Source organism: Diceros bicornis, chromosome 14 (genome assembly GCF_020826845.1).
Source record: "Diceros bicornis minor isolate mBicDic1 chromosome 14, mDicBic1.mat.cur, whole genome shotgun sequence".
Lineage (NCBI taxonomy): Eukaryota > Metazoa > Chordata > Mammalia > Perissodactyla > Rhinocerotidae > Diceros > Diceros bicornis.
The window spans coordinates 51,459,915-51,473,221 of NC_080753.1; the positions used below are offsets into that span (position 1 = coordinate 51,459,915).

General features: G+C 36.1%; 1 protein-coding gene across 2 annotated transcripts in view; it reads left to right on the forward strand.

The window, feature by feature from the left end:
- Window positions 1-13,307, forward strand: part of DTNBP1 (dystrobrevin binding protein 1) — a 114,538-nt gene that overhangs the window by 56,303 nt on the left and 44,928 nt on the right. The gene's annotated exons all lie outside the window — the stretch shown is intronic.

Below are 13,307 nucleotides of genomic sequence, written 5' to 3' on the forward strand. Positions count from 1 at the left end.
GCAGCTCAAAGCCCTTCCAATTTGCCATTTTTCAGTTACTTATTAACAATTAAGTAGCAAAATCACTATTCTCAGAGAGACTCATCATATCAATAACCAGGAAGACTTTGAATTATTGCTTATATTTCACATATAAACTAGTTTTATGCTTCCTATATTTCACATGTAAACTAGTATTGACTTTTAGATTTACTGAATGATTAAAGATTTTCCAGCATATCATTTACAGTTGAATTGTTTATGTGTATGATCTGGTTGGATGTTTTAGAAAAAATTACTAGCCCTCAAGATAAAAGGTATAAAGGCTTATTCTTACTATGACTGTAATTGAATAGACTTGTTTTGGCTGGGTTTCTGTTTGACTGACTACAGTTATAGTAAATGATTAAGTTCATCGCCATTTTGTTGAGGGTAATGTCAAATGATCATGTGAGGGGTCGGCCGGGTGGCATAGGCGTTAAGTTCGTACATTAAACTTCGGTGGCCCTGGCCCAGGTTCGCCGGTTCAGATCCTGGGCGCGGACCTACTCACCACTCATCAAGCCATGCTGAGGCAGTGTCCCACATAGAAGAACTACAACTCTACAACTGTGATATACAACTATATACTGGGGCTTTAGGGAGAAAAAAGAAAAAGAGGAAGATTGGCAACAGATGTTAGCACAGGACAATCTTCCTCAAAAAAAAAAAATCATGTGATATGATGTATTATCGTGGCTAACATTATTCTTAATCAGTTTGTGAACCACTACTCATGTATATTATTTTTCATCAGTGGTTTAAAATAAGATTTGAAATCCTCAGAAAATGTTCTTTTCCCTCTCATTCTTCTAGTCAACTAGCATCTTCTTATATAACAGGAGAAGGGGGAAAAAAATCAAGTTAGTGTTAAAAGACAGACAGGGACAGATTATGCAAAATGTCAACTTTACTTCCATCTCCGTATTAAGGCATTCTTTTTTTTAGTATGACAGTATTCACAGAAAAAAAAGAAACCAGCAATTTGCAAAAGGTTAGATAGAGTTACATATTACCTGATAGAATAATTCAATTTATGCTGAAATATCTTGTTTATACATACCTCCCTAGTTATGTACAACATTTAACAGCACATCTAACCCACCAGCAGGCCAATTAAAGCTCTCAAATTTGAACAAACCCTAAATTGATTATTGCATCATATCTGGATTTTTTTTGTACCATATTCATGAACAATTCTTTCCTTTTGAGTGTTTTGCTAATATTTAAAAAGCATGAGTAGCATATAATAAGAAGAAAAGAAATGTAACTGCTCTTCTAAGACATTAGTGGAAAAAAAGAAAAAAATGATTCAAACAAATGTAACAATTTCTTATTTTTGAACATTGCCTCTGCCTTTGTTTTTCCTTTATAGGTTGCAGAAAAACAAAAGGTGTTACATCCTCCAATTGTTTCATTCAACTTGTAGTTGTTTTGGAAGCTTTTTTCTAAGTTGGTGAAAAACTAACTTTTGGGGACAAAAACACAAAATTAGTAACTCTGAAAGTTAGTAATATAGATCAGCATCATCTGCTGAGTTCTGGATTCTTCCTTCTATACTCCATTGAGGTTAATGAGTTAAGTTCACCTTTCACTTGTACCACATATAGCAAATCTCTACAATGTTATTGAAACTAGTTATTTATTGTTTGTTTTTTTAATATTGGCAGTAGGGAAGTTTTCTTTGTTCCCCAAATATTGCATTCCTTTCGTCTTTTTAGTGATAGTCACTTGAATATTAGACAATAGAAAAAGGAGGGTAGGATCTTAAGCCTTAATTTTTCATTTTCAGTGGGAGAGGAATTCCATTATTGTAAGCACATGTAGAGTAGATAAGTTTTCACAGTCCTTAGAGACATGAGAAATCGGCCATGAATAGACATATCTGTTATGTAGGGATTATTCATCATTTTTCCACTTTAATTTTTAAAATAGATTGTCATTCATGTATAAATCTTAAAGTCTCTCTTAAGATTTTTCAACTTTAGAAGTAGTATGCTACTGACAAGAGTGTAGAGGTACGGAGATCAAGGATTGGATGTTGTTCTTACCTCCTTATGATTCCTGACTTAACATGGCTTTAATATGCAGACTTGTTCTTTTGCCTTCACTTAAGTTCCTCGCTAAATTAACCATCATTCTCCATTTTCTCTGTAAAATAGAGCAGCTGACACCACAGCACGCTGAGTGCTCGTGGCTGACAGGCTTCTCACCAGTGCCTCCAAGTACTTTTGTTTCCATCAGGTGTGTGGAATGTTTGCCTGCAGTGAGCTGTGTTTGCTCCTGAACTTATTTATACTTGTACTTGTTATTGTAATACATAGCTAAATTAAATATCAGATAAAATGACGAAACCTCAGTGTTAAGGAGAACTATTTGTAAGAAAACTAAGTTGACTGCTTAGGAAGACTTAATATAAGTAAATAGCTTTTAACAGTTGCTACAAAAGGTATACTTAAGAATTAGAAAAGATTTGGGGCAAAAATAATAAATATCCTGAAAGATTCTGTACACAGATTCACACATATGAAATTCCTCCTCTTCTTTTAAAAAGAGATTGGAAATTTTATCCAATGCAGTATGGGTGGCTTATGCAAGAATTTTCAGTCAGTGGACCTGATGATCAAAGACTTTGTGGATAAAAATATGGTTATATTTTAAATTAAAGTGTTTATATATGTGTTTTTTTAATGGATTCCTATATTAACTGATTTTTTAAAAAATTAGGGGCTGGCCCAGTGGTGCAAGCGGTTAAGTGTGCACACTCTGCTGTGGCAGCCCGGGGTTCGCCGGTTCGGATCCCAGGTGCACACCGACGCACCGCTTGTTTAGCCATGCTGTGGCGGCGTCCCATATAAAGTAGAGGAAGATGGGCACGGATGTTAGCTCCGGGCCAGTCTTCCTCAGCACAAAAAGAGGAGGATTGGCAGATGTTAGCACAGGGCTGATCTCCTCACCAAAAAAAAAAAAAAAAAATTAAATGACCAACATGGGTTCTAGGTGTATAATATAAAAGGACATCTGTTGTGACCTTCTTAATATAAAATTATCCAGCCATGTCAGAAATGTGACTGGCAAGGTGACAGCATACCAGGATTTAGGCATTATCGCTGTCACTGAGTGGATCATCATGAGAGTGTGTGGGAAAAGGCAGCTAAGGCTAGCCTGGTGCGGTGTGATCACATTCAAGACTTAGCTGTGGAGAGCGGAGCCAATGAAGGAGACAGGGCCAGAGGGGTCAGAGAAAGAAGGGAAAGACCAAGACAATTTAGTGGCAAGGAAGGCCAGAGAGGAGAAAGATTAAAGAAGTGTTTATCAGTGATATCAGTAATGCAAAGAAGTTGAGCAGAATGGGGAAATCCTGTTGGATTTGACAATGAATAGGTAATTGATGACCTGGAAGAGCTATTTGGGAGAATTCAGATTGCAAATCAGAAGTGTATGAGAAGTTAGGAAATAAAGGTGACATGAACTCGTTATTCTTTCATGAATGAAAAGAAAGAAATGAAAAGATAACTTGAGGTAGAATCGAGGTCAAGGTCAAGGGAGAACATGAAATCGAGGATGTTAAGGAGTTAAGATCCTAGAGAAGATGGAAAGAAATGATATTCAGATAGGTTATCCTTGGAGAGGATCCAGGGACATCTCTTTCACTGAGACCTTAGAGAAAGAAAGGATGCTGTTAATATGGGAAAAAGTTTACATAGAGGGAGAGAGGAAACCATTTTTTGAGAATCCATGTAGGGAAAGATAGTCTGAATTTTCAGGCTAGGCTCGAAAGTAGAAATAAAAACCAAAACAAATATGCTTTGGTTAACACCGAGTTGGGAATTAGAAGATCATATGTAATATATCAGCAGAGCATGGTAGTCTTGGATGAGGCCGTGATTAAAATGATTGGCCATGGAATTCAGCTTGGAAAGAAGAGGCTGACTAGATCAAAAGTTAAGCAAGATTGAGGTACTGGAGATGGTATATACCAAAAAGTAAAGAGCACTTCAATGGTTAAGGTGGATCTTGTGGTCAAAGAAGGAATTTCAGTTTGAGATCTTAGAGCTGGAGCAGTTCCCAGTGATGATAATGGCCAAATTTGAGTAAAAATAGAAGTTGCAAAATTGAAGAGGTCATCTGAATCAGAGAATTCTTTTTTTTTTTTTTTTGTGAGGAAGATTAGCGCTGAGCTAACATCTGTTGCCAATCTTCCTCTTTTTGCTGAGGAAGACTGGCCCTGGGCTAACATGTGTGCCCATCTTCCTCCACTTTATATGTGGGACACCGCCACAGCATGGCTTGATAAGCAGTGCGTATGTCCGTGCCCGGGATACGAACCGGCGAACCTTGGGCTGCTGAAGCAGAGTGGGCGAAATTAACCACTACACCACCAGGCTGGCCCCTGAATCAGAGAATTCTGAAACTGTTAGGAGTCTCACTTGTTTGGATGATCCTTGGATATGGACTCTGCATACTGCTGGCTTGGCAGTCCTTAGCATGTTATAAATCTGGATGTGATGATAGATGATAAACTTGGTAGAATTTGTTGGTTCAATTCAAGAGTTAGCTTAACATGTAAGGCAACACTATTCAGCCGCCATTTGGCAATATTTAGGTGGTGGAGACTCAGGTTTGATAATATGACTGTCCTCTGTCCTCAAGGGGCTAAAGCCCTGTGGCAAAGCCTATAGGACAGAAAGGCAAATATATAATTTTAATACAATGTAAAAAATATTAATATTATAAGAATTTAAGAAATCAGCACACTAAGGCAGGAATAATGAACTATTTAGACAGGCAATGGCACTTGAGCTGGATCTGAATGATGAGTGCTCCCCAGGCTGAAAGGGGCAGTAAGGACATTCCAGGAAAAGGAAAGAACAATTGCAAAGATGCAGAGATGTTTGTTTCAAGAATACAAGCTAAAATTTAACTTCTTGTTCAATGAGGGAACTACAAATAATTTGTTACGGCTGAAGCATATGGTGTGTGGGATGAAGTACTGAGGGATGAAGTCGAGATGTAGGCAGGGAACAAAGGATATACAGCCTTATATGTCATGCCAAGGAGTTGAGACTTTTTTTGGGGGGCCAGTGGTCTCCAAAGAGGATTGCAGGTAGGCAAAACAATATGAGTGCAGAAGAAAACTGGAACTTCTATTTGTTTCTTTTTTATGTCGTCCTTTTAAATTTCACTTTTGGTGTATATTATAAACTAGTACAGGAATTCATGTATATGTTATATAAACATTTGGGGTACATGTTAAAAGTTTTCACTCATGGCGGGGGTGCATGGTCAAAAGAGCTTAGAGGTTACTTCTGTAGCTGGTAGAGAGAGACAGAGTAGGAGGGGGAGAACCCAAATGGTTTTAATTGGAGTAGCAGGACCACATTTGCATTTTAGACCAGGTTTTCTGGGATCATGTAGAAGATAGATTGGAAAAGAGCAGGGATAGAGTAAGAAAGATTGGCTGGGAAACTATTGAAAAGATTTGAGTTAAGGCAGTGGTAGAATGGAGAGAAAGACACAGATTCAAGAAACTAAGTAGGTAGAATAAAAAGAATTTCATGCTTGTTGTGAGGAGTCCCCAGGATGACTCCTAGAATTCTGGCTAGGACATCTGGGTAGATAGTCTTTCATTTACCAGGATATGTAATCTAGGTAAAAGAGCAGATTTGGGAGAGAATGGTAGTGAATTCTGTTGGTTTTGGGGAGGAGGTAAGAGTATCGGTTTATTAATGACTGCAGGCAAGTTCCCAATAACCCCATAAAAGTGCAAAACTTGTTGCTGTCAGATTGAGGAATGCTTTTTTAAAACAGCTTCATTGAGGCTGGATTTATAAACTACAAGATTCATTCATTTTTAAGTGTACAATTCAGTGGGTTTTAGTAAATTTGTCGAGTTGTGCACCCATCACCACAATCCAGTTTTAGAACATTTTCGTCACCCACAACCATTCCTTTCTCCCTGTTTGCATTCGCTTCCCACTCCCAGCCCCAGGCAGTCATTAATCAGTTTCTGTCTCTCTAGATTTGCCCTTTCTGGACATGTCATATAAATGCAGTCATACAATATGTAGTCTTTTTGCATCTGGATTCTTTCACTTAGTGTTAAATTTTTGAGGTTCATCTATGTTATAGCATATATCAGTAGATTGTTTTTTTTTTTTCTGAATTTATATTCCCTAGTATGAATATATTACGTTTTCTTTATCCATTCACCAGTTGATGGATGTTTGGATTGTTTCCAGTTTTGACTATTTTGAGTAATGCTGCTACAAATTTTCATTTACAAGTCTTTGTGTGGACATACATTTTCATTTCTCTTGGATATATAGCTAAGACTAGAATTTCTGGATCAGATGATAAGTTTATGTTTAACTTTTTAAGAAACTGCCAAACTGTTTTCCAAGGTGGCTGTACCATTTTACGTTCCCACCGGCAATGTAGGAGGGTTGTAGTTTCTCCTCATCCTTGTCAACACTTGTTATTGTTAACTCTTACATTTAGGTCTGTAACCCATTTCTTTTTTTCTATAATCCATTTTGAGTTAATTTTTGTGTTTGTGTGATGTAGGAGTCTGTTTTTTTGTTGTTTTTGTCTTTTTTACATATTGATATCCAATTGTTTCAGAACTATTTTTTGAAAAGACTATCTTTTCCCCCATTGAATTGTTTTGGCATCTTTGCAGGAAACCAGTGACTATAAATGTAAGAATTTACTTCTGGACTCGCAATTTCGTTCCTCATTGCCAATATCACACTGCCTTGATTTACTGTAGCTTTGTAATAAGTTTTGAAATTGGGAAGTGTAAGTCCTACAACTTTGTTCTTTTTAAAATCAATTTGGCTATATTAGGTTCTTTGTATTTCCATATAAATTTTAGGGTCATTTTGCAAATTTCTGCCAAAAAGCATACTAGGATTTTGACAGGGATTGTTTAATTTATGGATCAACTTGGGGAGAACTGCTATCTTAGCAATATTGACTCTTCCAATCCATGAACGTGGAATGTATCTCCGTTTATTTAGATCTTTGATTCTTCTCAGCAATGTTTCGTTATTTTCAATATACAGGTCTTCCACTTCTTTTATTAAATTTATCCCTAAATATTTTATTCTTGTTGAGTGAATTCTGTCTTGAGCATATTAAATTTGAAGTGTCTATGAGACATTACAGGTAGAAGTGTACAATGGGCCCTTGGACCTCAGGAGAAAGATCTGAGCTACATTTGGGAGTAGTCAGCATATAGGAGGGAATGGAAGCCTTTGGTTTGGATGAAGTTGCTCACAGAGAGCAGCAGAATAAAAAAAAGATGACAATGGAGAGAAATCTGGGAAGCACTAAAATTCACCAGGCGGAAGATAACTAGTTGCTTATAACTTTAGTTGCTTATAACAGAGGCTGAGAATAATCAGCCACAGAGGTAAGGGGAAGAGTGTGATGTCGCTAAACAGAGAACATTTCAAGGAAATGTCAAGAAGCGGTGTCATATTGTTGTGGAGAGGACAAAGTGAAATATAGTCTGAGAAGGGTCATGTAATTAGGCAATTAAAAGCTAATTGGTGATGTTACTGGGAACGATTTCAGCAGCATGGGTGTTCATATGTCAGGGTGGGAGTGGAAACCAGATGGTGAGGGATTGGGGAATGAGTGGAACGTTCTTCCTTGTTCAGCATCGTGACCCTGGGTGCTTGGCACGTTGGTACTTAGTAAATATTTGACTGGATGAGGACGTAGAGACAATGCTTTCAAAAGCTAAGGCTTAGGGAAGGAAAGAAGAGAGGTTAGAGGAGAGGGTTAGGTTGAAGCTAAGATTTGTTTTTTTAATTTATGAGAATATTTGTATGAAAAGTTTTTAGTATATTTGTGTGAAATGGAAAGAGGCTGTAGAGAGGGAGAGGCTGAAGATGAGAGTGGCTGATTGATGAAGCTGTGGTTCAGAGCGGACCAGAGGGAGTAGGATTTAGAGCATACTATTTTGAAACAGGAAAAGACTGTTGACAAGTGTGTGCAACTGTTGGAATTGTGGTGATTTAAGATACTTATTAAAAATGTATAGCACATACCAAGCCACTGGTTAGTGTTGCTGAATTTGGAGGAACCTTTAGGCTAAAGCTATGTTAAAAATAAAGTGGGGGAAATTTAAAGACACTTTATGTGTTATGAAATGAGCTATATTCTTAATCTGTATTTTATTACTTTCAGATAGCAAGGTTTCTTCTCTCTTGGTATGTTACTAATGCCTCTTTGTGCCTAGATGACAAATTTAGATGGATTTGGTATCTTTTCAGCCTCCCCCCATTTTTGAGCAGCATTTGGTATGGCCCCAGATCTGTGCATACATCTCTGCACACCAGAGCCCCGAGAGCTTGCATTTGGCTTTTATAGAGGCAGTAGATTCCGATATATGTCTGCTTAAGCCATCAGCAGAAAACTAACAGGCTTAATACAATTTCTTTGGAAAAACTTGCTTCTGGCTTCAGCCTCGCTTCCTTTGTTCTACATCCCAGAAGATGCACATCAGGGGAGCTGCCTGGTAACTGGAGGTTTCACTTGACCAGCACTGAGCTTCTGTTTACTTGTTCAGTTCTCACATCCATGTCATCTCCAGGACTCACCGAAAATAGTCAGAGGAATCCCTGTAGGTGGAACTTTATTTTATGTTTTTCCTTCACTGCTTTTCTTTAACATTTTTACCTCCATGCTTGGGTACATTGCAGTATTTGCATGGTATGCAGATGATATATTATTAAAAAGCAGAAATTAAATTTCAACTTGATTTGAACCTACAAGCAGTACATTTTAATGAAAGCATCATTAGTTTCTTTATATTACCAAGAAGCAATAATTACTAAATTAATCCATAAAACAAATGAGAATGTTGCATGGAAACCTAGGACTTTTGCTTTTATAATATTGTGTCTTATCATCCATCAGGTAAAATTCACCAGTCATTTTTATGAGGTGGCATTTATATTAAAAGATAAACATAAAATACCAGGAAAGTAATGCCAGCTATTAGAATAATGAGTCCAGTTCTTATGGTACAGCTTCATAAAACTAATTCAGCGTTCCTTGCTGCTAGTATGTTCATTTTCCAAGAAGCAGTTAATATAGTTAAATATGTGAGCCATATCCAATAATAATGTCAAGTTAAAATTCATTCCATGCTACTATATGGGTTCATCTAAAATGGCTGATTTTCCAAATGGATTTTTAAAATGTTATAATGCTTCATACAGATTAGAAAATATATATATTTTCCTAATTATGCAGAACTTAAGTGCACCCTATCACCTGTTGGCTAGAGGCCACGCTTTTAGTGATGTCTATATGTGGCATTTTTATATAGACATATACAAGGATATTGAACTTGTGGGATTTACTGCAAAAAAATTATACCTTAAAAATTAGCTGGTGGCTGTTTTTTGGTTGAGTAATTTATTATTCTATCCATGGAGATAATTGAAGAATAACTTTTAATAATTATTACATTTTTTAAAACTCCGTATTATGCCTTTAATGTGGCACGTGTTATGACATGTTATATATCATGTCCTGTCACATAGAAGCACACTTGTTTTCAAAGGAAAAAAATGAAAGTACATGTTGTCTCTAATCTCCTACTCTATCGTGGTTATTCTGTTTTTGAGATTACAGATTAGAATAAGATACATCAAACTTGAATTAAAGGGAAAGTTCCTTCTTTTTCTCCCTCTCTCATGTCCATCTTGTATTTAGTATAGCAAAACCCTTCAAGCTCTTTAAGCTTAGATAGACATATTAACTGAAGCAAAATGATAGCTCAGGAATTCATTGTAACACTGGAGCATTTATGGAATGAAATTCCAGCTTGAGGTACCACATTCTTGTTCATTATTTGTTAAGTGTTCAGGAATAAACTGGTAAGAATGGAGGAAGTGAGAACTTTAGTGTTTATTTTTAAAGTATTTATTTATAGGGAATGTATAATAAATGGCATTTTCTCCCCTTCCCTCAGTCCCACTATAGTAACGTAGTGGTTTCAAGAATAAAGATTTGAATATAGGTGTAATCTGGCATTAAATTTAAAATTTTATAGTTGTTCATTTAAGAAATTACTGCCTGAAAATCTTGGTTTGTTGGTGAATACTGGCAAGATTTTTTCAAGTATCTGCTCTTCTTTGTTTCCCACATGTCAATATGTGCAAGTGTGTATTTCTTTTTAAAAAGCTGGTTTATATTTTATAACCTAGTGTTTAGATAAAGTTGGTATCTATGTCTTGTAGTATAGAAATATTTATATCCTGTCTGTTAATTTTGGTTCCAAGACAGTTTATTTTTAAGACTTAGTTGATTCTTTATTCTAATACCCTGTCATAAGATGTGATCCTGTGGCATGACCCAGCACTCTCAAAGGTGATGTTTCATGTTGAAAGGGAATTGGAATTCTAACAGCTTGGTTAAGTATGAAACTACACAAAAGTAGAGCCTCGAGATTAGAGTTGTGATGCTTAAGTGTTACCTTTTTGTGATTTCTTATAATAATTATATACCACTACTGTATAATCAATAATTATAGCAATAGAGTATTTTAGAAATGTATCAGGACAAATTTTTGTTGTATATCATATATGTTTGGTATCATGAATAAATACAGCTGTTCTGTTTCGTTACCTTTTTGCTGGAACATGGTATAAACTTGACAGCAAAAATTATACCTTTCAGAAAACTAAATTCCAGTACCACAAAAAGGAGAGTTCTGTGAAAATTTTGCCTGTCAGGCTCAAAAAGCGATTTTATCTGTTGAATTCGTGTGGAGCTTCATGATTTTGTCTCAGTTTTTTGGAGGTTTGTACTGGAAAATAACCTAGGGGTATTACAGCTCTGCTGATTAAAGTGTTTCAGACAGCTGATGGAGTTTGCACCTTCTCAGAAGACTGCTAGTTGCCTAATGAGTTTTATAGATTTCCAGGGCAAAGGAGAAGTCAAGTGGCCAACTGAGCCCGAAACTTGCTCTTCTACTTAAATATTCATCTGACTCGCCTTGTAGAGGTTTGCCCATGCCGTAAATTAGAGTATATGAGATTTGGTTAATTTGACTACAGTTGAGGAATAAAACAGTGTTTACCCATCTTAAGGGAAATAACTGAAGAAACTTTGGAACAATACTGAGGTATTTAGTTCACTTTTCTGTTTTTCTGAAGGGTTATTTAAAGTATTTGTATAAGGCAACAAAGATTAGTATAGGATACTTACTAATATGGAACTCACTTTCACAGTCTCTACAGTTTTGAAAACTTATGAAAGAAGTACTGTAGTTCTAGATAAGATGAAATCGAACAGTCGGAAACTTACTGCGTGAGGATGACTCATCAGTTCTAGTTATGTTTATTTTTAATTGAAAGTAAAAATATTTATAAGATTTGTCACAGTAATTTCAATAATGTGATCAATAAATAAATAATATATGAACTTGCCATCAGGATTTGTTCTTTTTTTCATTTACTAAAATTAGTGTGGCACAGAATACCAGTTGTACCATTATGAGTGTATAAGTATACTCTTGTTATTTCTGTTAAAATTATAATAAATTGGAGGAAAGAAGGAAACTGCTACTTATTACATATCTACACTATGCTAGCTATGTGCTTTGCCTATCATAGTACCACAGTATCTCAGTATCATCATAGCCTCGTGAGATGAGACAGGTGAGACCCAGAGAGGCTAAACGCATCTCCCCGCCTGTGAGCCTTTGAGCAGGTATTGAACCAGGGATGTCTGCCCGCAGACCTGCGTTTGTCTCGCTTCGCGGCAGTGATTCCCGGGAAGTCCTGAAAAGTAAACAATAAAATTTAGACTTATTTTCTATGGCTCTATAGTTTGTTTCCTTTATGTATTGCATTTATATCTTATCCCTTTCTCCCATTCTCTTCCTGTACCAGATAAATTTAAATTCACAAACTTTAATAGCTAAGTAGCTTACTGAGATATCATCTTTAACTGCATTTTGACTACTTACTGGTCTTGCCGTGTAGCTCTCCTTCAGTTATACCTGACTGTTTTAAAGACAAATACAAACAAAAACCCAGTGTAAAAAAGAACGCAAGCTGATTGATGCAACAGAACCCTGGACAGATTGCTCTGAATTTGGATGTGGATAGAGGCTCAAAACAGGACTGAAAGAAAGACTGTTGGGGCCTCCAGATCCCTTCCCCACACTGTGCCTGAATCTGATGTATTTGACTGTTCTTAAAATACAGAGTCCTTTCTCCTTCAGTTCTGATGTCTGCATAACAGTTTTAAAAGAATTTCAGTGTCCTCTTTTTCTACTTCTAGAATCATATCTTAGAAAAACCTTTTAAGTTATGTAATCCAACATCCTATCCTATGTAGAATCCCTTTTTACGCAATTCTGAAGGATGTTTGTGTAGAGTTTGTTGGATAGTCCTTACTCTCCACTAACCCTCCTAAGTTTCAGAGTCTTAGTTCCCTCAACCTTTTTTTCATAATATCTGGTTGCAGATGCTTTATTTTCCTGATCACCCTGTCTGGACAAATTCGAGTTTTCCAATACCCGTTATAAAAATGGTGTTTGGAACTGCAGCCCTTCAGAAGTGGTGACTAATACCATAGCTTTTTATTCACTTTTTCACCTGGTTAACTCATGTTTACCCACAGTGCCCGGGTCTTCTTAACATGAAAGTGCCCCTAATCTTTATTTTTAAAGATTACTATAGAAGCAATGTATTCCCATTGTAGACAATTAGAAAAATACAAAAAGCTACCGAGAAAAAAATTGTCACTAGTCAGAAATAACCTCAAAAATTTTAGTGTATATATATATATATGTGTGTGTGTATACACATATATACACACACACACCCCGCATACGCTGTATACATCTATAGAGACATATCATCCAAAGTTGGGATATCATATAAATAGTTTTGTTCCCTGTTTTTTCACATTATGAAATGAGTATTGCCTTATGCCATTAATGAATTTTTTAAAAATACCATTTTCCTATTGTTGGAAATTTAGATAGTTGCCCATTTTATGCTATTTATAAATTATGCTATAATAAGCATTTCTGCATACATATTTTCTTAAGGTCACATTTTTTTAGGGTCTGAGAGTATGACATATTTAAGGTTCTTGGTGTGTATTGACCATGAGCTTTTTAGAAAGGTTATGCCAGTTTACACTTTCACTGGCAGTGTGGCTGTATGTTTCACATACTCTCACTTAAGAAGTTTTTTCTTGTCTTTACTAACGTGATAAAAATAATATTTTTTAAACTGTTTTTATTTATT